Below are 25,009 nucleotides of genomic sequence, written 5' to 3'. Positions count from 1 at the left end.
ACCCCTTCAGCTTCTAAAACTTTGTGCAGAACTTTACCCAGACAATTAACATACCTAATAAAGTTTTGAGTCTCCAGCTTCAGCCATTTGCAGCATTTGTAGGAGTGAGAGAAATGAGAAAAAATTCCTCACGCGTTTCCCTCCCACTGTCCTTTCTTCGTGATAAAGGTCACAATTTTGCTTTATGATAGGTTGGGTTATAGACTGTTGGAGCTAAAAGAGACTCTTTCAGTCATCTAGATTCACGTTCTTATTTTATACAGAAGAGGAAACTGAGACCCAGAGAATTTAAATGACTTGCCCAAGGTCACAAAGCTAAAAATAATGGGATAAGAGCTAGAAAATATAGAGCAGGGAAGAGATTTCCCCGTAAATTATTTTTTGTGGTTGTTAGTTCAAATACGTTAGCCCTGTAAGAGATTAATTCAGGTGAGCCTGCTAAAAATACTTATTGTTTCTCAACATAACAAAGATAGAAGAAAAAAAAAATATCTAGAGGAATGAAAAGGGAAGTGGTCCACAGAACAAGTGAGACACAGCATATGTGCTTTGGTTTTAAGCCTTAGGGCTAAAATCACACTTACAATCTTAGTAACCAAAAAGAATCTTGTTCCTGGAATGCTTGTAGAGACCTGAATTACTCATAAGCTTCTTAGGAAAGAATTCACCCTTTGTTTGATATTGCAATGATTCTTGATCAGAAAGGCAAGCAAGCCTCTTTTATTGTTATGAGCCTAGTCATACTGCAATTGCCAGTGTAACGATTTCCTTGGAAAACTTTTGACTAAAGAACCATCTGTTTTGAATGATTTTAGTATGGATTAGATGATCCCATGAGGTCTCTCCCTGCTCTACCATTCTTTCCCTATTGGTGCCAGGACAACAAACCTCACATACTTGTATCGGGAGTTAGAGTAGCCAGAAATGATAGAATTTCTAGTTGTAAACTTATTCAACTGAGGAAATAACCATGGGAAGTTTATTCCAAAGTATTGCCAGAGTCATTATTCTAAAAGGTTTAACTGAGGAGGGCTCAAATGCCAATATCCAGGACAAAACAACTCCAGTGAAATCAGTGGCTTTGGAACAAATATTTGGACCATTTGATAACTTAAGTGACAAGTCTAGCTTCTGGTTTTCCTTCTACTCAATTCCTTCTCCCCTCATCCCCCCAAAGTAAATCTGTTACTGCCAGAGGATAAAAATTCTTTTCTAATCTACTTTCACAGGTAGGAGACTGACCAAAAGCTCCATGGGGTCTTAATTAAAGTTTTCCATTTTGCTAAAAGATAAGAAAGAAGCACTCTACCTTTATTTCTGAAGTCTCTAGGAACAACTTTAGCCTGATATTATATTAAAATACAACATTCAAAATAGTATCTGGCAATTTTCTTGACATTCCAGAGGCGTACTTGAAATAAGTGATGCCAAAAGGAGCTAAAAGTGGTGAAGGAAATTACAGAAGTGTTTGACTATCATCCAAAAGATTCTAACAGAGGAAAATTTCTGTCCACCCCACAATCATCTTAAGGCTTTGTACCAAAGAATGCTAAAGATTTTAACTGGCTGGCAAAATACATAGCAGGTGGCAAAATATTTTTGACTTGGTAGCTAAAACATTTTCTTTTTCTTTACATACTTGACCATTTTATAAATAACAATAATAATTAGAAAACAATAAGAAATCAGGAATAGGGAACTATATTCAATATCCTGTGATAAACCATAATGGAAAAGAATATGAAAAAGAATGTGTGTGTGTGTGTGTATATGTGTATATATATATATATATATGTATATATATATATATAGAACTGAATCACTTAGCTGTATAGTGGAAATTAACACAACATTGTAAATCAACTATACTTGAATAAAATAAATTTTTAAAAAATCAGGAATAATTTATATATGATGAAGTCCTCTATTTGAAAACAGCAAGGTTCTTCAATCTTTTATAGCAAATAGAAACTCTTCAGTGCTCAAGTATTTGATTCTCTGGTCTCCCCTTGTGTCTCCCTGCCCCCACCAAAATACTGTGAACAACCTTTCATGCTAATTCTTATGAATCAACATGAAATTTGACAACACTTTCCCTTCCTCATTTCAGATATGACTCATTGCTCTTGGTGTAATCCCCAAGGACCAGAAGCTCTACTTTAAAGTAAGTAACAAAAGAAGCACCTTTAATGCAACCTGGTTTACCCAGAGAACTCTAATGGTTATTATTCACTGCCTTCTTAAGTATGCATTATAAAGCTGAGTGCTTGAAGTGTCCTCTCCCCAGCTTTCCCTGGGGAAACCAATGCAGAAAAGCTGGAGAGGTAACCTGACTGATAAGTCTTAGACTTGAAGTTTATCAGCAGTTCTACTTAACCATCCATTATCTCTAGGATGCTATTGGATTTTAGCTTTGGGAGCATTTAATTTATTTTCAAGATTTTGGATCATCTTCCCATCAGACCACTCTGACTTTGCATACAAAAAGTAATAGATATGAGCTTCTTAAAAGCCTTTCTAATTTAAAGCTTGACCCCTTTTCTGCTGTGTGATAACCACTACCCCACCCCCCAGTCTCTCTCAGACTTAGAAAGTGCTGTGGAGCTCAATTCACTACAGAAATCTTAAATCATCTAGAAAAGCCTGTGGTCTTTCAAACAATACTCAAATAAGAAGGAAAAGATAATATGGTGCTCTAAGTAAAATTCTACTTACCCTTACTTGAAAATAGGAAAAAATAAATAAAAAGCTGAGGCCCCTTTACTTTTCCAAATCCTAGAAACATCTAGTCCTGAGAGAAATTGTTTCTTGGTTTAGAAGATGAGAAGAATTGAAGTTAAACAATGATCCTTTTTCCATTTCTTTAAAAAAAAAAAAAAAAGGCTGGCAGAGGCAAAAGCTCTGTTGGACAAATTGTTTCAGCAGATGTTCATTGTCCCAGGGAGAAAGCAGCCCCTACTTTGCAGCTTAGCACTTGCAAATTTAGAAACTTAAATATTTTTAACTTGAAATGGTCCATGTGGTATGAGTGAGATGTAAGTATTAAAATCATTCCTATGAGCAAGTGGTTACATTTTACTATTAGGTCCATAGAATGCTGACAACGGGTGTTATATCATGATATGGTGATGCAACAATTGTCACCTACCTGCACTTTCAAGCTTTTGTAGTTTTTCCCCCCAATCATTTACAATAGCACCCTGGAAGAATATTAAAAATTATACTAACATTTAGAGAGTACTTATGATGTACTAGGTACTCATAATTATCCTGTGAGGTAAGTACTGTTAGGATGCCTATTTTAAAATGTGGAAACCAAGACTCACAAAGATTAATTAACTTATCTAAATCACAGAGCCAAGAAGTGGTGGCGATGGCATTCGAATGTAGGCAGCTTGACTCTAAGACAGGGGTAGTCAAACTTTTTCTGTAAAGGGCCAGATAATAAATATTGTAGGCTTTTCAAGCCATAACACCTATGTTGCAACTACTCAACTCTGTCTTTGCAGAACAATAGCAGCCTAAGACAACATGTAAATGAGTGAGTATGGGTTATTCCAAGAAAACTTTATTTATGGACCCTGAAATTTGAATTTCATATAGTTTTCATGTGTCACAAAGTATTATCCTTCTTTGAATTTTTTTTCAACTGTTTCAAAATGTAAAAACAATTCTTACCCCGTGGGCTGTACAAAACCACAAGACAGTCTGGATTTGGCCCACAGACTAGTTTGTCGATCCGTGCATAAAGCTCTTAAGGACTATTTTTCTAGTAGTGTCTTTTTATAATTTTTTTAAAAACAGCTAATAGAACTATATTTACATTCTAGCATTTTCAAGTTATGTCAGACTTTATCATATAAAATTATATTTTGAGAAATAAAATTTGCTTTTTATATTATATGTATTAGATTGGGACATAAGAAATTTGCCAGTATTAGACTGTTTGACCTATAAAAGTGACAATTTTATACGTTTCAGCACAATATTTATAAATGTCTGTTGTCCTAGGAGGTAAATCTTATTTTAATAGAACAATAAAGCATAGGCCAGTGACCAGGAAAACATAAACAATTCAAGCATCAGATGTGTGACAAACTAGATGACTGTTAAGGTTCCTTAAGAATCTTTTCTCTGAATTGAATTATGATAGTCTAGGAGTTGCAAAGAAAGGGGAACATCGTATTACCACATAATTCCTCTGTGACAAGTACTAAACTGTAATATCTCATTTAGTTTCCATAATGACACTACGAGATAAGTGTTTTTACCGAGTTTATGGTTGAGACAATCTAGGTTCTTGCCCGCATTCAGCACACTTATAGATGGCAAAGCCTGGACTTGGACAAAGATGAAAAGATGCCTTTTTGTTTCGCTCACACAACAAAGGTAATTTCGCTGTAATCTGTCAGTACCACTAAGACTTTTAAGATAAAAATTTATAAAAATTTTTTTTTCAAATTTATTGCTAGAAAACTAGTTGTAAGGCATAATATTAGAATTTCTCTCATTTTCAGTAAACTCCAGAAAATATACTCACTTAATTTTTAAACATTTTTTGTAGCTACATTTATATTGTTTCTTTGGAATTTTTTTATACTAATAACCTCCTACTTGGGTATGATCTCTATTTTTAAATAGAAGAGCAGAAGAAGGTGAGAATCGTAGCTTTTGGTAAGCAGAACTTCCATAAGCTAACTGATTACTTAAAACTGATAACTTTACAAAGTCTGAGAATTTTAGAGCATCAAATCCCTTTTTTCACATTTTAACATATTAGCAGAACTTTTAACTCCTATATATACTAAGAAAACAATTCTGCATACACTAAGGAAAAAAAGCATTCAGGAAGGAAAGAAACTACAAAGTAAAATCAAAAGAAATATCTGGATCAGAATATTAAAATTATAATACCTTGCTTCATTTATGTTTCTCATTCCTTATCCAAAGAAGAAACCAATAACTTCATCAGTGGCTACTGAGGAATAAACTATGACATAGGTAAGAAATTCTGAAGAATTCACCAGGGATAGAAATATCCACCCAAGAAAATGAATTACTCTGAGTTATGGTTACACTGGAAAGATACATTACAGCTCTTTTTCTTTTATCCTTTTTTTTTCTTTTCTTTTCCCTTTTTTCTTGGCATAGCAAATAAAATAAATTTCAGGCATGACTAGCCTCTTTCCACTCACAATTTTCCATCTTTACTTTTATGTCTTTTTTTCCTAAATGGCAGATTGACTTTTCTTACTAACATTATTTCAACTCATCAAACATTATATTTCCCTTCATTCAAAACTTACTTCAAAAGTCAGTCTTCTCTAGAATACACATCAAGCAAGTTGAAAATAGAGACATCTGCCTGAAAGTGAAATTCAAAAATGAATGAAAAGGTTCTTGGCAGTCCCCAAGAAGCAGAGAGTTTACATGAAAAAAAAAATTTAAAAAAGTATGAACAAACTTTTGCAACTATTTATATAGTTATAATGCATCAGATTCTGTTATTTTGTTTTGAACACGTAATAGACCAGGATCAAAAATGGTTGAAGAAAGGGGGATTTTGGATCTTCTGATTTCCACTAGAATGTAATCACAACAAAAATGGGATTTTTGTTTTATTCATTACTGAATTCCCAACTAAAACAGTTTCTGGAACATGATAGGTGCTCAATAAGTATCTATAGAATGAATGAATGGTTATTGAAGAGTGACTTTGGACATGAAATCAGGAGCACAACAGTTAAACAGATGATATTATTGTCTTGCCTTAATGAGTCCTTCTTTATTCACAAGTAGAAGCAATGAGGGAAATATTGTACAAGTCATTCAGACAAAGCACTATTTAGTAATATGGACGTGACATGAGTTTAAAGATAATGTGACCATTGTCATGTTTATTCTGGTAATAATCAAGGAAGGGAAAACTGGACAATCCAGTTAGATCATGATTCCTAGACTTTATATAGGCAGATTCCAGAAAGTTCAATTAAAAATTAGGTGTGATCCTGTAGGCCAATATTATAAATAAAAGGAATGAAGGCACATGAGATTTCAGATTTTTGAAAACAAAAACTCTAACCCATAATCATGTATTTAGCCAGTCTCAGTCTCAGCATTATTGACATTTGGAATCTGATACCTCTTTGTTCTAGGGAGTATCCTGTACATTGTGAGATGTTTAGCAGCAACCCTGGCCTCTACCCACTAAATTTTGGGAGTACCACACCCCCTCTGTTGTGCAACCAAAAAATATCTTCAGACATTGCCAAATTGAGAATAACTGCTCAAAAGGAAGGAAGAAAAGATAGACAGTATTCTCAGGTTTTAGAAATACTTATAAGCACACCGAGAGATGAATGGATAAACCAAATACGGTTTGTGACTGCTTCAACCAATAGAGGACAGTGGATATGATTTTGGAGGCTAGTCATAAAGGCCTTGCAGCGTGTGCCTTGCTTGTTGGAACACTTGCTCTTGGAGCCCTGAGTTGCCACATAGGAGGTCTAATTACTCTGAGGCCACCATGCTGTGAGGGAGCTCCAGTCACTTGGAGAGATTGCTTGTAGGCACCCTGGTTAACAGTGCCAGCTGAGTCGGCAGCCTGGGTGCCAGACAGGGAGTGAAGAGTCTTCAGATGTGTCAGGCTCCGGCCATTCAAGTCACATGCTGCCAATCAGTTCTTCACAGCTGGAGCTCCAGACATCAATGACCAGAGATAAGTTGCCCCCATCCCCTGCACTGTGCCCTAGCCAAATTCTTGACCCACAGAATCTGTGAGTGTGATAAAATAGATGTGGTTTTGTGCTGCTAAGTTCTGGGTTATAGATAACTGGAACACCCAGCTATTCTGTTCCCCTTCTCAGAGACAACCACCATTACCAGTTTCTTGTGTGTTCTATCAAAGGTATTTTATGAATATAAAATCACATATTTAAAATATATTTTTAGTATAAATGGTTGTACACCACACACTTGTTCTGCACTTTGATTTTTTTCATTTAACGGCATATCTTGAAGATTCTTCAACTACACATATAGAGTTTCTTCATTCCTTTATAGGGATGCATACTATTTTATTATATAAATATTTCATAATTTAAATAATGAGTTTTCTATTGATGGACATTTAAATTGTTTTCAATCCTTTAGTTTTATAAACAGGTAGCAATTGCTGGAGTGACATTTGTAATTTTTGTGACATTGACTGATTGCTCTCCATGGGGGTTATTCTGTTTTCCTCTCCTAATAGAAATTTAGTTTCCTCAAAAATAGCTTGTTTTGTCAAACTTTGTTTTAAATCTCTGCCAAATAAATTGATAAGAATGAAAAAAAAAGAAAGAAATACTTAAAAGCAAACATGGAAAAAGGAACTTATAAGAGTGATTCAAAAATCATATCATTGCAGTTGAGAAGTTTAAAATCCCAGTTTAAAAAAAAAAAATTAAGAGCAAAAGAAAGAAATGTCTCCTCTGGCTTATTGGAGCAAGATAAAGTTTGGTGCTGATTGTGTATAGATAAACAATAGGACCATTAAAATTACTGAAATATTTTGCATAATCTTCTCTGTTTAGACAAATAATCTTCTAATATTACAGACAGACCATTTTTAGGTAACAGTAAGAAAGCACTGTATTACTTTATACGTTATTCTGGATTTCTAAAGTTAGGTAAATTTCATATCAAAAGAGTATGGGAAAATTATCAAAGGCACAATAATGTTTTTAGAAATCTTTGAAATTATTTTGAGTTGTACCATAAAATAAACAATCCCAATTTTCAGAAAAATTTAAAAATAGGTGGTGTTAAAAAAAATTGATAAGCTACTTAGTAAGGATCCCTGAAATAATTCTATAACAATCAAAGACATGCTGAGTGCCTGTAATAGAAGAATTGACTGTCAAAAACCTTGAGTGCATGGTATGAGATATGTCAAATTAAACTCATATTTGACTGAGTTTCTTGAATTGTAGATCAGAGTAATGCTATAAATGCAGTGTATCTTGATTTCCACAAAGGGTTTATGAAATACCCTTAGGCTATCTGTGTTCTTGCAGACAAACTGGAAAAGCATGGGCTGATTGATAATACAGTTTGTTTTCCCTACACCACCAGCTAACTAGTCCTCCTACCTTCATAGGCTCACCTGTTATAATGCTTTTTGGGAATATGTAGGACTCCTCAAAATAAAGTTTCAAAGCCATTAGACTCAATAATCAATAAGTGCCTTTCGAAGTCTATCATTTTATGGTATTTCAGTCACTGTGATCTACAAATTATCAGTGCAATTCAGTCTCTGCTTAATTAAGGTTGAACAAAAATTTTATAGACTGATTCCCATCCCATCCTAGGTGGACATCACTCTTTTTGTAAAATTCTTAATCCACAGAGGAGCAAATCAATATCAGTTAATATTTAATTTAAAAAAATACCACTCAGAAATAAAAACAAGATTTATTGTTACACTATTAAATATATTTAATAGTTTATTAATGTCACAATCACTCTGTTATACTGACAAAGAAGAACTAGGTGAGCTAGGTGGGAAGAAATCTGCCTGTAAGATATTTTATCAGTCTGACTTCTGCTCTGCTCCACCCATTCTACATATTCATCTGTCACCCTGCTCCAATAAATACAAAATGGCTAGGCAAAAATTTTACCAGCATAGATATTTTAAGCACCATAATACCAATAATATCAAAAGTATATTGTCAGGGCAAAGAGAACTTTTTGACAAGGTAAAAAAGGGAATGTAAGCTAGAATGGAATTGTTTAATTACATCTTACCTGGAAAGAAATGCACTGTTCCAAAAATGGTACTAAGTCACACCAAGTATACATAACTACAAACCATGCATTTATTTAAATGGGCTGCTTAATTTTACTATTATGTAAATAAAAAATACAGTGTAATGAATTTGTGATAACTGATGATACTGTGATTTGTTATTTTAGTTTAAAATGTATAGAAATTCAAGAAAGGAGACTCCAATTTGGCAAGTTAAAAATAAATGGATGGTTTGAATGTCATATTCAACTATCCCTTCATTGATAGTGATTCACATTATTGCACAAAATAGTTTCCTAACCAGAGTATTGGTTCACTGGTGGAAAACCCAAATCATATTATCATTAAAGGCATGCTGCAATGCTTTCTTTCCAGCATCAGCTAGGGTTCATATTGCACAGGTCATCTTTATACTCAGGTGTCTTCAAACTCTGAACAAATGGAAACTTACTTAATGAGACAACAAATATTTGACCTGACTTGTATCCATTACAGTGATCTTCCTTGTAAAGGAAATATATTCCTAGGAAATCCAGAGCCATGCAGCAGAGGAGGTAAAATATGACTTTGAAAGAGAGGATCAATAACAGCGCTCAACTAGGTTCCCTGCAAATTTGACAAAACTTATTTTCAACGTAGAGTCTGTGTAAACTGTGTGATGTTGTGAGTGTAAGTTCACAGGATTACAGAGTTCAACCTAACCCGGTGAAAGTGTGAACTCTTTAAGAGTGGGAGGATGAATTGACTTAACAAACTCAATACACAGGGTCCTTGTCCAACACTTATCCCATATTATTACCCACAGTGAGCACTACTTTGCCTGGGAGCAACTAACCTTGAATCAAGAAATGATATTTTCCTTCCTGAGAAAGAAGCGTGCATTTTTTGTTTGTATCATATGTATTAGTAAGCTACACTGAGTACAGGACCCTGATTTTATCTTCATCTTTTAGACAAAAACATGAGGAAAATAGCCAACAGAGAGGCTTTGTTTTTAAGAGAGACAGGTAACCAAGTTATAAGATCAACAAGTCTTCCTTTTGAAGTTAACAAATATAAAGTCCATGTCTCAGCTGGAACCAGTCAGATTTGAAATCTTTTCTCCAAATAGAAATAATGATATTTGCTTCCATAGCAATGATTTTAGAATTTCAACCCTAAATTCACTCACAACTTCTTGGTTTACCTGTATCTGCTACTCTGAAAACAATGAGAAACAAACTCTAGAGCCTGTCTCACAGACCTCAATTATTAGGGCTACCTCTTTAAAAAAAATTTTTTTCCCTCAGAACCTTCAGCTGCAAGAAAATCAATTTAGCACGATTTTACTTGAAGCTATCCCAAGTAAAATCATCATTTCATATTCACCCATTCACTCATAAAAGCATTTAAGTGATTTAGGAAAAGTTAAGCATAAGGGAGAAGATAGCACTTTCAAATAAATCCAAATCTTACCTGGTAAATTGAAATGGAACAATACCCCTGAAATCCTTCTTGACTTGCGCTCCTCTGCTCAAGGGACAACTAAATCACAGCAGCCAATATTCTTAAACCCTGAAAGAAAAATCAGGAAGCTTGATCTGTGCACATAATGGCCTGCATAATGTAAGAAAGCGCCGTTTCTTGGCAACTAGGAAACAATCCTTTTCAATTAACTCACAGCAATTGGCCCACGTTTGTTGTGAAACAGAGAGTAAAGAAAATGTTTTAAGAACTCAAAAGAACCTGGTAATAGCTCACCAAGAAAGCCAGGTCAGTCTGTTCATTTTGAAAAGCATTTTAATTAATTGACTGCCCATTCTATTTGCCTAACCCTTTGCTAAGAACTTTCATTGACCTACCTGTCTCACTTCCTTGTTGCGTTATTTACCTAAAACCCCAGTCCTGAAGAGTTGCATTTATTGTTGCAGCAACCTAGTGAAAAGGTGAAAGATAATTCTAGCAAACCAGTGGTATGTAATATTATCCTGCCTACCCTTTTGCATGCCATATGTTGCTTTCTAAAACATCAGCTTGAATGTAGCCCTGGATGCTCACTAGGATACATAATTCAAAACAGTTGTATGCTATAGTCTCTCCGTTGTTAAAGACCACCTCCAGCAGGCATTAATTTTAGGTGATAGGTAGGAAGTGCCGCTGGGGTAGGTTAATTTTGTGCTGATTTAACTATTTTGGGTGATTCATATATACAGTCGTCCTTGGGGGGGTTTGTTCCAGCCCCCTACCCCCCACCCCCCACTGAGAATAACAAACTCCATGGATGCTTAAGTCCCTTATGTAAAATGGCATAGTATTTGCACACAGCCTATGCACATCTTTCCGTATACTTTAAATCTTCTCTAGATTACTTATAATACCTAATACAATATAAATACGATGGAAATAGTTGGAAGTACAATGTAAATGCTGTGTAAATAGTTGCCAGGCATGTAGCAAATTCAAGTTTTGCTTTTTGGAACTTTCTGGAATTTTTTTCTTCAAATATTTTTGACCCGTGGCTGGTTGCATCTATGGATGCAGAACCCACAGATATGGAGGACCAACTGTACTTGTGAGAATCTGATGAACTCTTTGGATAATCTTCTTAGGGTGCTTTGCATTCTTCCATACATACTTGAAATTTAATATATTAATAGGGGTCTGTATGTGGGACACTTATTTAAGAATCTCTGTTCAAAAAGGCAAGTGGTAAGGAAAATATGTTATACAGAGATAATTTTTGCTGTTAATCAAACTTTAGCAGTGCAAATGGTAAAGTTTTAACTATCAAGTATGACTATCTCCCAAATGAGAAGACATTTTAAGATAGATAATTTCCATATCGAACTATCCAACTAAAGCCAAATTGGATGAATTTTGTCTTCATTCCCTCCCCCCACCCCCGCCATTTTGCCAGGATTGACCAAGAGTGTCTGTTATGGTGTTTACTTTCAGCAGCTCTTTTCTTTTTTCCTTTTATCATCCACGTCTCCCTAAAATGTGTCAATCTGGTCGTGCTGTCATTTATGGGCAATTCTTCTTAGGTAATATTTTTTAAAATATAACCTTTTGGAGGGATTATCTTCACACGAAGCACTTTCTCTGTTGGTGAGAACTTGAGGCAGTGTCGTAAACTGTTGAAGGTGATGTATTTGGGTAGACCTTCTGGCACCTTCAGATCACATTCCTTGACAGCTGTGTTCACTTTCCATGGACAGAACTGGCTGGGATAATTTTGTAAGTGTTTCTTCAGCTTTCTAACTGACTCTTCCACTTGCTATCTCCATGACCTCAGGCAGATTTGTTAAACATTTTGTGTCTCAGTTCTCTTATCTGTCAAATGAAGTTAATAATATTTACATCATAGGGTTATTTTGAGGATTGACTAAGATTACATATGTAAAGCTTCTTAAAACAGTGCCCAGCAAATGGTAAGTGCTCAAAGGTTAGCTATATTATTAACATCATTGTTGTTGTTGTTAACATTTCTGAACTAAATAACTTTCAAGGTCCTTTTCAGATTTAGGATTTCCAAAATCCTATGTAATCCTTACATAAAAATCTAAAGTAATGTAAAAAAAAGGCTCTTGAGGCATATAATATAAAATTACTCTTCTTCCTTTTTTTATAGATAAAACCTCATTTATCGACTAATATGTCTAATATTTAGAGCTTTTGTATGCCTTTTTCACTAACAAAGAAAAATGCACAATTATTTTGAAAAGTTAAAAATCTCTTTATCTTTCTGAAAAATTCATTCCTGTTAAACAGATTGATTTAATTTAACCAAATGCATAGAGAAGCAGAAATTCTGCAAGAATCTTTTCTAAGACATTTTATTATGTGCAATGCAATTATAAAAGAATCACAAGCTTTTCTTCTTATATTCTTAAAATGTATGGACCATTGCTTCAGCTTTTGGCATCCATTTGGATGTATTTTTAACCAGCAGCTGGAGATCCTAGTATTTGAGAGGAAATGCATGCTTTTCAGTATTCGCTGTAAACACAGTCCATCCAGAGTGGCCATAAAGACCCCATCTGATCCTCTCCAGCTTAAAAGGCAGGCTTAACCTTAGGTCTTGGCCAAATGCACTGTGCAGCTTCCTCAATCGAATATCACGCCATATCTCTGCTAGGAAAAGGTTCAACATTATTCTAAGAGGCCAAATGAACCAACCTTCTTTGGAGGGATTGGATTCAGCTACTCGAGTAGATATTTACCATCGTATGCTTGGTACATGAAAGTGCCTCCCTTGTTTTTTATTTCTAGCAGTCTTGTTTGCCTCAGTATCTTGAAATAGCAAATTCTGGCACAGGGGAAATTACCTATGAAATGTGCAAACAAACTGAAAGGCCAATATTTGTTTAAAAGTACCTAACTCTGGAGAGTAACAGAAATACTCTGGAAAACATCAATCTAGTGTCTCTCTTCACAGAAGATTGGATGTAATGTGAAAACAGTGCTGCATAAGCTACTGGGAAGTGTGAATTCCTCATCACAAATTCTATTACAGTCTAAGTCATAGAGTCATTTCCCTTCCGTAACTCTGAGAAAGTCCTCAAAGTTCAGTGCTACCAATTCAGACAACACAAAACATAGCATGATACATAGCATTTATTAGTAACTTTCGAGTACCTTTATTTCTAATTCAATATAATGTTGAAAAATGATTCATCATGGGAAATACTAAAATGTAAATAAAAATAAAATCAATGCTCTTACACAAAAATATAGAAGTCACAGGTAATCCTTCTACAGCTTATACATTTGCAAGCAAGACACTAAATCTCATATGACACAGGTTGATGAGGACTCTGCAAAATAATTTTTACGGACAGTAATGATGAAATATTTTACAAAATAAAGTATTTTATAAGCATTGACTAAAAATAGAAATAAAAGTTTAGCAGAGGACAGTCAGTCAAACTGAGTATTTCTGAGTTCTCATTTTTGGAGCTAAGAAAAAAATTGAGGACAGTATGAGGAACTGCCCAAATTCCCATCAGAAGGGTAAGGTTTCCATAATCCAGGATTCTAGTTTTTAAGCCTCCAGTAAGAAAGAACTGACCTGGGAAACTTGTTAAACATGCAGATTCTTGGACCCCAATCCCAGAGATACTGATTGAACGTCTTGAGGGAAGCCAAGAGATACGTATTTTAGGTAGGCTCCCGGCACTGGCAACAGTGGGCTTAGGGCTGCTGTTGAGAAATACAGGTAGTTGGGTCTCTGCTTCTCTGACAGAGGGAACACCTGGATAATTGAAAGAGGAGGAAGGTAACCGAAAGGGAGAAATGTGATTGGTCCTGAGGAAAAATAGGAAAATACAACTCAGCTTCCCTGAGCCAGAGAATAGGATAGGGCAGGGTGAAGAATGAATCTTGAGAGGCAGAAGATGTAGACATACCTGTAATGGCTTCCCATTTCCTACTTGTAACGACATTTAATGTAATAAAAGTCAAAGTCCTTACAATAGACTACCAGACTGGGCCCCTCTTACCTCTCATTTCTTACTGTTCTCCCCTTAACTGACTCTACTTGGCCTGCCAACTATTCTTTAAAACACAGCATCTCCTCTACTTCCTTCACATCTTTCCTTAAATGTCATCTTCTCAAGAACCCTTCTCTGACCACCCTATCTGAAACCACAACCCCTGCCCAACCCCACTGACACTTCCTATTCCCTTCCTGCCTTAATTTTCTATCATTTATTACCACATTCGATACTTACAGTGTTCATTTTCTGTCTCCACCCCCCCCCCCCGCCCCACTAGACCATAGACTCTATAATGGCAGGAATTTTTATCTGTTTTGTTTACTGGTATATCCCCAGCATCTATTGATAGAATGTTCCTGGTACACTATAACTACTACTACACAGGATTAAAGAGGGTCCCCATTAAAAAGGATGATATTGTTAACATTTAGAGACAGAAAGGACTTTACTCAGCATGAGAAGTAGAGGAGAAAATTATTTAAAAGATTCATTTAAATCTCTCTGTGCTGTTCTAGGAAAAAGAAACATAAGAAGGAACTGAAGTATGGGAATCTTTTCAACCATTACAACGCTTCAAGGTATATTTATTTTCCATTCTTTCACAAAGGTAAGCATGGGTAGTTATTGTTTAACCCTATCAAAAGCTAATAATTGTGTCACTTTAGCCTTGGGGAAATGAAAAACAGGAAACATTTTATCAAGGTGCATAGATTCATAAGTAATATTTTAAAAGGTTATTTGAAGGGTGTTAACAGAATTGCTTTTGAACAGACCTGTATTAATGTAAAATAAAAATTCTGTTTTTTTTGAAAAACCTGGAAACTGGCCATTGATACCCTATTTTTTTTTACTTACATGGCTAAGCTGAATATTACTTTTTGAGCAAAACCACTATAGAAATAAGCCTTAAGCAATGGAACTTATTATTCTAATTAATAATGGCAAGATTACCGCATTATATTGCAGAGTGCATTTCTTCCAAATGGCCTAACTCAACAGATTAAAACAGGAATGACCTCACCAGTTCATCTGAAAAGCGAGGCAAGGCCTTGCCTACCTCAAAATCTTTCTTTCACTCCTTCTGCAACTCTTGTTCCTTAGGAAAGTTCGCTTTTGTTTGTATATTAGACTGGGCTTTTCTCCCATAATAATATGAAAATACCTCTAAGTTATTTGCAGTGACATTGTAATGGCCTAGTGGCTTTCCAACTGTTTCACCTAGTGGACAGCTGAGTCTTGTTCAAAGGACAACCTCTGACTGCAGGTGCATAGAAGTGCTGGAAGAGGGGCTGGGTACAAAATTAGAACTGACATGAGAACAGAAGGGGGAGGAGGAGGTGAGAAATGTTTCCAACTTCCTGCTTTGTCCTGTGTACAGGAGACAAGTGACTCTCTCAAAGTCAGATAATCTCCAAATACTTCCTGACATTCCATTCCTTTTCCATTCCAACATCTTCAAAATTCAAAATCTCTTCAACAAGTAAATTAGCATTAACAAATAACCATCACATGTATACTGCATTTCCAACAATGTTATCTATATGCCCTTCCCAAAATATTCTCCCTCCCTCTCCCTCAATTTCCCTCATTCTCTTTCTCTGCCTTCCTGCCTCCCTCTCCTTCTCCACTTCTCCCTTCTCCCTCTCTCTCTTTCATACACACACACACACACACACACACACACACACACACACGACCTATTGAAAGTGTATGCTCACTCTTATCTGACTTGTTAACTATATATCTACTGTGTGCCAAGCCCTGGTAAGTAAATTACATGTGTTATTTAATTTAACCCTTAAAACAACCTTAGAAGGTGAATACTTTTATCTCCATGTTACAAATGAGGGAAATGAGCCACAGAGAGGTTAAGTAAATTTTCTAGTCATACTTTTTAACCAGAGAGGCTAAAACCAGATCTGACTCCAAAATGCTTACTTTGAATCATCACGCTATATGAGCTCTCCTCAACCCCCTGCCATATCCAACAAATGATTATATTTGAAAATTCCCTGACTTTTGTGTGTTAAACAAATAATAACATAAATTAGAATGCCTGGCAAATCTACTGCTTATGACCTTCTGAATAGATTTCTTTAGTTCAATTAACATTTTTTTTAGCTTTTTATAAAACACCATGAAGTACTTTTAAGGACAAAAGAAGCAAACATTTTCATGTGGTCTTATGTAATGATGTGCAATTTAGACCTAATCCTTTTAGCCCAGAGATGGAAGACTGACACTCTAAACAAAGCTCATTGTGTTCTTTTGTGCTGCCATAACAAGGTATTTAAAGGATGAAATTCTGGCTGGCAGATGGACTTCTTGGCATAACTCTACACGCATCACAGAAATTGTTTTGTTTCAGAGGATTCAAACAAGATGCCTGACATTTCTCAGAAGATATTTCTACTTGTAAATATGGTAACTTGTTAGGTAGGGGTGTTAAGGGACAATAATGAAGGCTTTTAAGGCCTTTTTCCAGTCTGTAACTTTGTATGATATGTAAAAAGTGCATTTACAGAAACTCATCCAACCTCAGTGAACACTCACACTTGAAGCCCTGAGTTGCTGTGTTAGAATTCCAACTACCCAAAGCTTCCAAGATGTGAGGAAACTAAGCCAGATGTAGGGGCCACCTGTATGTGCTTCAGTGGACAGCAGAGCTCAGCTCCCAGTTGACAGCTAGTGTCGACTGCCAGCCATGAGAAGGAGCCTTCGTGGACATCCAGCCCAGCTGAGCCTTCAGATGACTGTAGCCCTGGCCAACATTTGACAACAGCTGCATGAAAGACTGCAGGCAGGATTTGCCCAGCTGAACCCTTCCTAAAATTCCTGTCAGACAAAATCATGAGCAAAATGAAATGCATGTTTTATATAAGTAGGTTTTAGGTGGATTTGCTATGTAGCAAAAGTAACAGATTTTGTTACCTGGAAGTAGGGTGTTACCAGGACCAGTGAGCATCAAAGTGACTGTCAATGAAGGCTTGAAGGAGAGTGAGTGAAATGTTATTGGGGGCTGGAAGATAGAAGACCTTGGATATGTAGTGGTGGGAAGTTTATGAAAACTATCACTGCAGAATATAGAACTGCACCTAGTGAACTAATTAATCTGGATAAGGATATTTCTAGGCTAAATGTTGAAAGTAACAATTAAGGTTTTCTAGCTACTATCATAAAATGAAGATAAAGAGATATGAGTTAAAATAGAAATTATTCCATTTTCAAGCAGAATGTAGAACAAGTACAAATGGCCCTTGCTTTGCTAGGTTTAAAAATAAAACCAATTCTCATCCCTAGTCTCTCCCAGAAGAAGACTCTCAAGAGTAAAGAAGAGCCTCAGGGCAAAGAGTAAATCCAGGGTGCTGTCAGGAAACATGGTCTTAGGGTAAATATGAAGCAAAATGTATAACTGTAAAATCCTTTCTTAAGACATAGAAAGATTTAAGATGATTTCTCAGAGACCCTTTCAAAAGCCTTCTATGGATTTTTAGGATGTGCCTCACGGCATCTCTATTTTCAGTTGAGCAACAGCCCTTCTGAGAATTTTAAACAGTCTCATAGGGAACCCAAAGTAGAGATCTGCTCTTAGGTCAAATTTTCAGTTTTTGTATAGGGATACACTGTACAAGATTGAATATTTTAAGCAAAAAGCAAGTTATCATACCATTACATAAGCCAAAACCAACCCAAGTTTCAAATGAAGATTTTTTCTTTGAAGTTTACCTCAACAGACTCTAAAATATAACATTCCATTTGGAAGAGGAAGTGTGTACATGGCCATTGTGAGTTTGCCTGACCAAAGTCCCCTACCAACCTCCATTTGTTGAGACAGAGTCCCCCAGATGTAGGACATCTACCATTGAATCATTTGTCAGCAAGCTTTGGAATCCCCAGCAGAGGCTGCTAATTTGTTAACCATACACTAGCTTGCATTCTCAAGCAGTCCAATTTTAGGGAAGAGACAGCGGGATTGTGAGTTTGAAGAGAGCATGCTGTGTTGCAATAGTGGCAGGTTTCAGAGGCAGAGATGTGAGGGAGATTAAAAGAAAATTTACAGGCTTGGCATTAGGAGGTACACGTGTTCTCAGTCCTGCCAGAGCTTCACCTCTGTGACGAAATACTTGACAGCATCGACAGGTGTACTTGATAATGTTGAAAGTTGCAGAGACTGGTACATCTGCTCCCCTACCATGCACCAACAGGAAGGAGAAAAGTTCTCTGGAAATGTGTTAATGCTAGAGAGTCTTTTGCAATGAGCCATATGACAAGGTGCTATTGAACAGTTTGGAAAATCAGATTCAGTCAAAGCATGTTATTACAAGAGCGACATACAGTAAGGCATTATTGGAGAAGCTTTAGAATGGGAGATCTAAATTCGCCTTGTTAGTAAAGATTTATTCAAGAAGAGGAGAGAGAAAGGTGACAGATGCTGTCTTGATGGAACCCAACCAAATGGCAGACTTGAACTGGAGACCTTAGTAGAGACGTGGGGAGTTGCAGCCGAGGATGCTGGTTTAACAGCCTTCCCAGTAAAATCAACTTCCCTGTAAGTAAGGTCCCAGGAAGTTGTTTCCAACTTCCAGCTCGGGTCTAAAACTCAGAAAACCTGGTGAGAGACTGTGTCCATTAACTTAGTGTATGAAGTCTGATCTCAGAGAGAACAGCTGGGACCATCCACCTTTAACTTAGGAGCTACTCATTTATATGGTACATTTTTAATGCATAGGTTGCCAGGTGGAAGTATCTTCCTCCCCCCCCCTTTTAAAATGTTGTTATAGAAAAGATGGGTATTTCTAAGCAAACAACACTTGCTATGGGAGACTTTCCTTAGCCATCCAGAAACTAAGAGCAGAAAACAAGGAGGAACCAAGGAGACAGCTAATCCCTGCAAGCAAAATTGCCCAATAGATACTCTGGCTCCTCTTCTTGTAGGAGGCAGAGATCATGCATGTAAGGGCTGAAGACAACAGAAGCTGATGCTCCTTCCTTTTATGTAGAAGTCATTAACCCAAAAGTCAGCCTTGATTCTGAGAGTGGAAAAGATGATAGAGGACGCTGGTGGGAATTTTTTTTCAGGCCCATATTCTCTAAAGCTGTGATCTTCAGGCTAGGGACAACTGTATAACACCCAGAAAGCAATATGCCACAGAGATGGCTGCTGATGCAGGAAGACCCTGCCTGATTAGGCTGGGGCAGCAGTGGTATTGGCACAAGTGACTAGCACTGTGTAGGTGAGTGTGAAAAACCTTCCCAGTATCCAAGTGACAGGGCAGAGTCAGAAATAAGTCGCTCAGGTGCCAATTCAAATCCTCAAAGGAAAAAAAAAAAAAAAAGAGTTGTTTGGGCTCACAGAGGAGTTTGAGGCTTAGGTGCCAAAAGTAAATTCAGTCCTGTTTTTTCACGCATGCCTCAGAAGAGGATTTGTACAGAAGGTGAGCGAGAGGCTCCATTTCCCCCTCAGGATGCTGTATTTGATGCTATTGTGCACACCCACATCCCCTTCTAAAACCAAGTTCTCTCCAAGTTGACTGGAATTTTGGATGCTGACAGCTCACAGCTGTGTTCTTCTTCAGGCACTGCCCCTGGCTCAAGGAAGCGGCTTCACTCAAAGTTATGCCCTCTTCCTGGGATGCAGCACACATTCAATGCCTGGGTCATACAGAATACAAAGATTCGTCCCCCTTACCTTGATTCTCAAGACGTCTCTAAAGGGCCATTCCACCTTCAAAAGTGGATTCATGGAATCCACTGACGCTGTTCTTGTAACAGAGCACCTTCCCTTTTCACGTGTCCTTGATTAGCAGTAATTCCCATAACAAATTAACTTAAACATTTTGATACTAAGTGTCACGACACTTTGCTACATGCTAGGAAAATCAAAATTATGACCTGGTTTCTGACTTCAAAGGGATTTTAACTTACAGAAATGATAAATGACTCCAAAGTATCATACAAGGCTGTACGGCCTAAGCATGAAGGTGCTGAGTCATTCAATCATTAAACCGTAAACACCTGTACGTGCTTTGTGCAGCAGAATAAAGGTCAGTAAGGGTTAGACGCTGCTTTTAAGGATTTCAGTGGGTTCAGGGGAGGGAAGGTTTATTCTTGACAGGAGTTTCTTCATGGAGGCTCCATTTGTTTGTTTACGTATGTCGTGGCTTACTTCGGAAAAAGAATTTGAGTTGGATCAGAAAAAGTAATTAAGTATTTCACAAAGGGTTGGAGTGTGATGAAGTAGGAGGGAAACTCCAGGATAAAGGAACAACATGAAGGCAGTAGGTAGAAGGCCGTTTCCTCACAATGGTTTCTGATAGGGTCTTTTAAAATTGGCACCGAAGGAGAATATTTAACAGGAAAAGAGAGTCTAAAGTGAGGAGAGGCCTGAAGACAAAGGTAAGGAATTCTGGTTTTGTTTAGTAGGAAGCATAAAGATTTCTTCTTTATCTCCTATGTTTATTTAAAACTTTGTCTAGCTCAGTCTCTATCCCACGTCATGCCATTGTTTGTTGATGGTGGTATCACGATCACTGTACTAGACGTCCTCATTTTATGACTCACCTTCATTCCATTTCATTTGTCTCCATCCTTGGCCATGTTTGTCATCTCACTTTAAGAAATAATAAACTGTTGTTGTTTTAAACCACTTGGTTTTGGGGTAGTTTGTTACACAACAGTAGACAACTGATACACAATCTGGACTTTCGCCCAAAAGCCTCACTCAGGGTAGCCTTGAAAGACAGCAGTGAGGGACAGTCTCTCACCATTGGTGGAGGTTTGGGTGTGTGCATGATTATCTATTTTGTGTCAGAAGAGAAACAGGTTGATATAAAATTATACATGGACTCATTAGCAGTGACAAATGGTTTGGTTAATTGTTCAGGGGCTTGGAAGGAGAAAGAAGAGTGAGAGTTTTTGAGAAGAGGTATGTGAATTGACATATAAACATGGGCATAAAGTGTGGATATCTTTGATTCACATCAAAATGCCCACCAGAGAGAATCTGTTGAAGGGGCACTAAATAACCATGTAGAATAACTTAGCCAGTCTTTGTTGAAAGTCACTCCAGTGTTGCACAAAGGGTTTATACAGGAGAAACTATGGAGACAAGGATGGAGGCTGGGCATGAGCCCAACAACGTGGACTCACCAGAGCAGACCTAATACTGCTGCTGCCGATCATCTGACCTACCAGCAGCAAGACTAATGCTGCCCTCTAATATGGCACCGTACCTTGAGGGGACCAACTAGACAAAGTTGATGACACTGTGTCTGTGAAATCTCGAGAGGCAGAAATTTATTTTGAGTGGTATTCTCTGTATGATTGCCTTTCCTGCTCGTTAGACTCATAGGCTGCACCATTATCCATGAGCAAACAAAATGTTTGATCTACCAATATGTGATCCTACATAAATTTCATTGGCCCAAGCAATGCACTTTACGTCAAATGAGGTGTGACAGTAGGCATCTGACCATGAGATTCACTGGTCCTATCACATTTTACCACCCTGATTCTGCTGGCCTGATAGTGATGGAATGGCTTTTTGAAGGTGTACACCTAAGGTGGAAAGTTGGAAATTATACTGTGCAAGAATGTGGTATATACCTTCATCCTACGGAATCAAGAGCACACCCTAAATCATCAACCGTTATGTGCTGCTGTATTCCCCAAGGGAAAATACGTGGATCTGGGAACTAAGGGTTGCAAGGAGAAGGGACTATGCTTATTATCACTTCCAATGGCCCATTTGGGGAACTTGTTCTTCCCATCCCCACAACTCTACATCCTGTAGGTTTTTAATGGCACATTAAATATAATACACTTGGCACACAAGTGATCTGCTTAGAGAAGAGGATGAAGGGAAGGGGGTTCCTGGTATTGATCTAACCAGTTTTAATGGTAAATGGACATGTGCAGAAGCCACAACCTGTAAAGGGCACAGCAACTATGGGCCCAGACCCCCTCAGGGAAAGGGGCCTGGGTCATCCACCAAGTAAGTGCTGGACACCAGCTAACTACCCATTGATTGTCATGGGTGGGTGAACTCTAGTAGATGAGGTTAATAGATGAGGGAGACTATAAATATCAGGTGCAGCCTAGATAATAGTTGGAGGGGTGAGGGCCGCTGAGGGGGGAGGAAGGAGGAAGGAGAAAGGGAGAAGGAGGCCAACACTAGTTTGTCCCACTAAACTTCCTCTAAAAGCTTTCCGAGGAAAGGAGGAGAATTATAATCCTGGAGGAGTTGTTTCCTTGTGGAGGGAATATACTGTGCAAAGCAAGTGGAACTAAATGGCATGGGATGGATTGTAGTGGATGCATTTGGAGACCTCCTAGATTCCCCTTCCTGATTAAGGCTTCATGGTCCCAGATGCTGGGAGTTTTGACTACTGATTACTTACAGTTGCATCCAACTCTGGGAATTGCCCTCAGCTGAAGGAAACTGCCATGCTCAAGTCTCAGCTCTAGTTCCTGGGGGCAGCCATATCTGATGATTGATTGTTGTGGGGTACATTCCTTAATGTGGGACATCTTTGTAGGATCATCTCATTCTTGAGGGATCTCTGTGGCATTCACTGAGACTACTGTTTCAACTGTATCTCATTTCAAATTCTTCCTTTACTCAATCTAGCTTCCCTTGCTCCTTCAAAGAGCACTTCTGTTTTCAAGAGCACTTCTGATAAACCTCCTGCATGCAAATTCCAGGTGAACTTTACCTAGAACAGTATGGTGTATTTATATACCTAAATTTCTAAGAAAGGCAGCTCCTGAAGCCTCCTTTATTCTGATAACCTCCCTAAGCAGTTTCGTGTATATAATGCTGAGTGTAGGAGATCTTTATATTCTACACAAAATAAGAGGAATTCAAAATTCACAGGAAGCAATTTCATAGAGAGGGAACAAAGACCACATGAGAAAGTGAAAGAAAGATGAGGAAACCTGGTAAATGTGGGAGGAGTAGATTTCTTGTTGAAACTGGTGAAGGGATTGAGTTTTGCATCCAGGTTGACAAGGAGGAAAGAAAGTAGGCATATATATGTATATACAGGAGTCACACAGACAGGATCTGTGGTTCCCCCCCACCAGAACTTCTACAGGTCTTTGAAACTGGAACTTTGAGAGGCAGAAAAATCCATGGCAGATATCAGATTATAAAATACATTAGGTGTATCAAGTTGTATTCTTTTAGAGTTGAATTTGTTTTCACACTAGTATCTCTTCCTAAATGCATTTTTTAAAGTTTTTTTTTAATTTTTAAAAAATACTAGGCTGCGCCATGCTTAGTTGTGGCACGTGGGCTTCTTAGCTTGTGGCATGCATGAGAGATCTAGTTCCCTGACCAGGGTTCAAACCCGGGACCCCTGCAATGGGAGCTTGGAGTCTTACCCACTGGACCACCAGGGACGTCCCCCTAAATGCATTTTTGAAAAATTATTTGGTGCTGTTATTTTGATTTATCAGCATTGAGGTCATACTTGACTTTGCTTTCTCTCAAAGGCTATATCCAATACATCTGGAAACCTCATTGGCTCTACCTTCAAAATATATTCAGAATTCAGGAAGTTCCTCAGGAAAAAAGGAATATGAGACCAACCATAAACCTGGATCTACATCAAGAAATGAAGAGTATGGGAAATGGAGTAAAACAAGGTAATATAAAATTAATTTTTCTTATTTTAGTTCCTTCAAGAGATAACTATCTAAAGCAAAAACAGTAGTAATGTATTATATATTTATTGCAAATGTAAACATAAGTCTGACAAAAGCAGATGCGAGGGAGCAATTGGGCATATACTATTTTTTTCAGTACTTTTATTGAAGTATAGTTGATTTACAATGTTGTATTAATTTCTGCTGTCCAGCAAAGTGATTGTTATACATATACATTGTATATATTCTTTTTTAAATATTGGGCATATACTATTTTAAGGTCCTTACACTACATTTGAAGTGATGTAATATGGTTTTAAGCTAGATCATGATTACGTGATTAATTAAACATATATTTTAAAACATATAGCAACGACAGACTTTTTTATAAAAAGGTAAAAGCCCATAGTAGAAATAAACTAGAATAAAAACAACACTCTGAATTCAAAAGAAGGCAGAAAAAGGAAAAAAGAAACAAAGAACGGATAAAACATTAGAAAACAGCTAGCAAGAAAGAGTTTGATCTAACCATGGAATAATTATATTAAATGTAAATGAAATAAACACACCATCTAAAAGCCCAGAATACCAGATTGGCTAAGAAAGCAAGACTCAACTATACGCTGTCTCCAAGAAACCCATTTTAAATATAGAACACAGATAAGTTAAAAGTAAAGAGATGGGAAAATATATGCTATGAAAATATTAATCAAAAGAAAGCTGAGTAGCTATGTTTATAACTGACAAAGTAGACTTCAGAATAATAAATATTACCAGAGATAAAGAGGAGCATTACATAATGATAAAAGGGTCAATTCTCCAGGAAAGCATTATAATCCTACATGTGTATGTATCTAGCAACAGACCTTCAAACTACATGAAGTAAAAATTGATAGAAAGAAAGGAAAAAAATCACAATTATGGTTGGAGATCAACACTCCTCTCTCAGCAATTGATAGGGCAAATAGAAAGTATGTTCAGGATATAAAAGACCTAAACATTACTGACAACTTGACTTAATTAGTAATTATAGGACACTCCACCCAACAACTGTAGAATAGACATTGTTTTTCAGTTCAAAAGGAACATTCAC

The 25,009-nt window shown here is 37.0% G+C and overlaps 1 long non-coding RNA gene across 1 annotated transcript in view; it reads right to left on the bottom strand.

Annotated features, from left to right (window-relative positions):
• LOC309663229 overlaps window positions 1–14,775 on the bottom strand; it is a 62,412-nt gene extending 47,637 nt beyond the window's left edge. Inside the window, exon 1 of the long non-coding RNA XR_014265158.1 lies at window positions 10,247–14,775. This is a non-coding gene — a long non-coding RNA (uncharacterized lncRNA). The remainder of the gene's footprint in view (window positions 1–10,246) is intronic.
• Between the last annotated feature and the right edge of the window lie 10,234 nt (window positions 14,776–25,009).

The sequence above is a fragment of the Balaenoptera physalus genome, assembly GCF_965194825.1.
Source record: "Balaenoptera physalus genome assembly, chromosome: 6".
In the NCBI taxonomy this organism is placed as follows: Eukaryota; Metazoa; Chordata; class Mammalia; order Artiodactyla; family Balaenopteridae; genus Balaenoptera; species Balaenoptera physalus.
This window is presented reverse-complemented; position numbering and strand designations above follow the sequence as displayed.